This window comes from Cynara cardunculus, assembly GCF_001531365.2.
Source record: "Cynara cardunculus var. scolymus isolate 2C chromosome LG 2, CcrdV1, whole genome shotgun sequence".
Taxonomy (NCBI): Eukaryota; Viridiplantae; Streptophyta; class Magnoliopsida; order Asterales; family Asteraceae; genus Cynara; species Cynara cardunculus.
In genome coordinates, this window is record NC_037529.1 from 18,324,045 (window position 1) to 18,327,913 (window position 3,869).

Genomic DNA, 3,869 nt, shown 5'->3' on the forward strand with positions numbered 1-3,869 from the left:
TCTCTAATCTTCAGTTTCAGTCTTCGATATTCGCTGAAGGTTCTTTGGTGTGAGTGTTGTCTTCTTGAAGTATTGTTTGTCTCTAAGATTTACAACACAAGTTTCTCAGCGATCACTGAACATACTCAGCGTATGATCGCTGGAACTGAGAATACAGAAACAAAATTACATCGATAGATAAAAGGGATTATCATCAAATCACTGAGAGAGATGATCAACACTAACCATGATGAGCTTATATCATATAACGAAACATAAACCCGTCAAACGATAGTTCATTATTCGTGTTCAAGCATATATGCCAAATTCTTGTGTTCCTTAAAAGAAAAGATTTCTATCTATAACGCTCTCTTTTTAGTAATGTGGGGATAGGGGCGGATCCACCTTGTAGGAGGTGGTCAACCAACCCCAATTAATCCTTTAAAAAGATAATTTTAGTTACCTTCCAAAATTTCCCCCACACGTTTATAGCTCCCGACCTTACTAGAATTATGAACTTATGATAAATCTTTTACCCACATTTTTTTTTATCTCTCAAATACTTTTATCCCACTCACTACTAAAAAAAATGGTATCATCGACGGATTTTTTTGGCGGAAATTCCGTCGGATATATTCCCGACGGATTTCTGACGGATCCCCAAAAAGTCAAACAAAGTCAACGTTTATCCATATCCACCACAGATCCCCCACAGAATTTTTTGGAAAAAAAAATTAAAATTATTTAAAACTGATTTCTGACGGATTTTTTGCTTATTCAAAACCGTCACAAATCTGTCGCAAAATTTGTCTAATTTATTTAAATAAATTAATTAGCGTTAATCCAAAACAATTTCCAACGAATTTCAGACGGAATTTAATTTTTAATAAAAACAAATCGAATTCCGTCGGAAATTGTTTTGGATTAACGCTAATTAAACCTATATATATATATATATATATATATATATATATATCTTTGTTAAAACATTTTTTCTTTTAAAATTTTCGACGGATTTCCGACGGAATTTAATTTTATCCGTCGGCAATTTTAAACCGTTATATATATATATATATATATATATATATATATATATATCTTGTTAGGAAAAAAAATAAAATAAAAACATTTTTTCTTTTAAAATTTCCGACGAAATTTTCATTTTATTTAAAAAAATTAAATTTCGTCGGATTTAATTTTTATTTAAAAAAAATTTAAATTCCGTCTGAAATTTTAAGCCGTTATATATATATATATATATATATATATATATAAATTAAAGTCTGACCTTTGTCACCAACGCTTCTTACCTCTCACTACAACAAAATCGGGTTTATAGGACATTCTCAATTTCTAAACGTCTTAATATATATCTTTATAAGACTTAGTTTATAAAACCAAAAAAATAAAGTGTCGTATCTAAAAGCGTTGTCATAAGTTTATATGACGTTTTTTAATGTCGTAATAAGTTTTTTATGACACTTTTAATATAAAGCGTTTCATTAGCAACTTTATAAGACACTATTTCAAAAATTGTCCTATAAAAACAAATGTCCTATAAAAAATAGAGTTTATAGGACACTTTCTCAAAAGTGTCCTATAAAGTTGCTAATGCAACACTTTATATTAAAAATGTTCTAAAAAACTTGTTAAGATGCCCAAAAACATCGTATAAACTTATTACAACACCTTTAGATATGACGCTTTATATTTTGGTCCTATAAATTAAGTCCTATAAAGCGGTCTATTGAGACGCTTATAGATTGAGAATATCTTATAAACTTAATTTTGTTGTAATATCTTGGATTTGTCACTTGGGGTATCGTCTTCGAATTCCATAAATGTTAACTTAACTGAACCATAAGATATGAATAAGTCGTTTTTACGTAAAACACAACAATGATTGATTAATTGTATAATAATAAGGACAAAATAAGGGAACAAGTTGAGGTATTTTCTTGGAAGCTTCGTAGTTGAACTTATATATATGATTATATTTTTGAAAGGATGAGGATGGGCAGGTCACAGGTGGCAGCATGAATCCAGAACTGTCAACTTCCTGTCCGTAGTACTTCTCAATTTCTCTTCATGCTCCATATTTGGCCCCAAAAACAACACCATGCCTATCTCTATTAAAACTATAGTAGGGGTTTTTGGCAGCTGATGAAGGTTTGATGCAGAATGATTAAAAGACTCTTATGATATAGTGTAAAAAGAAATATAATTGTTTGGTAATTGTTTATATTGTTTAATGATTAAGGAAGACTCATAATACAAAATCATTCAGATGGTTTTAGAACCATTAAAAAAAGACTTTTTTTTACCAAACAAGATTCACCTCTTAACGATTCAGAGTCTGCCTCTTAATAGAACTATTAAGAGATAAACAAACAACCCCTAAATTAAGGATTTGTTCTGCTGATTTTTACAGGATTTGTCTTCAGATTTCATTTATTATGGATTTGGTCCCTGTAGTATGCAATTTCTGTTGCATTTGGTCCTTAGACCAAACCGCCGTTTAAGGTCTCTGTTAATACTTTGTTTTTTTATCAACCAACTGAATGGTAACACGTGTGTGGTATTAAAAAAAAACACAAGTCTCTCCTCTCCTCTCCCCTCCCCTCCCCTCCATCCCTCCATTGACCTCTGGTGTTTCTCCGGTGACTGTTCCTCTCCCCCTGCCCTCTTCTTTCTTCCTCTCTCGCTCCCTTCTCCGGTTGAAAACCACCATAGATCCACTCCATTGTGATGTTGCAGCGACAGGGAAGGTGGGTATTGGACTATGATGGCAAGTTCGTTTAGTTGGGTTGGAGGTGGGTTTGGGGATGAAGATGGCGGGGTCAGATCTGTTTGGTTTGATGGTGGGTTTTGCATCATCCCCACGTTTATAGTTCCACCGTGAATCCAACCGCTGGCGTCAGCTTGAGAACCCAATCGTCAGCGTAACGATCTCCACCCATCTAGTTTCCACCACCAAGACACCTCCGCCACCACTTTTCTCTCATATCCACCCATGTCTCTCTCCCCCTGCAACTTCCACCGACTTCTCCCTCTCTCTCTCTCTCTCTCCCTGTGTTGTCGTGTATGGGTGTGTTGTCACTATTAGACAATCACCGGCGAGTTTGGGAGGCTACAGTGACCGGCGACAGGAATCAGGAGAAGAAGATGATGATGTTTTACTTCAGCCCTCCATGTTTAATTGTATACATTTTGGCCCCTGACTTACAAAGGTTAATCAAATAAATATCAAAATAGAGAAAAATGGCAAAAGACCATTTTAACCTCCAGTTTAATGGGACCTGATGGACGGACATTGGGACCAGCAAGAGAAAGTACATACCACATGAACCAAATCCATAAAAATTAAAATTAAAGGACGAATTTGTAAAAATCAACATATCACAAATCTATAATTTACTCTTAAAGGTATCACAAAATATAAATATTATCTGAAATGCACTTCATCTATGTGAGGAGTATTTGCTCTCTCCCATATATCGATGAAATCTAAAAGTATTATAATAAGTTTATAGAAAAAAGTCTAAAAAAATCCAATGGATTTTAATGTTTGTAATGATTAAGTCTTTGGATAATTTTTTGGAACAAATAAATCATTGAACATTTCAAAACATGTTAAATAACTCCTTGAACTTTTTAAAACCTGTTAAATACATCATTATGACCTATAAAACTGGTTAATATATTAAACTAATTGAAAAAATCTGAAAAAAAGCTAATGAACTTTTATATTTTCAACGATTAAGTCTTTAAACATTTTTTGAACAAAAAAATACTTATATTTATAAAATGAAACAAATTTATCAAAAAGGAACTTACAATTATAAAAAGGTATTTACATTAAAAAAATTATTGATAAAATTTATTTTAAT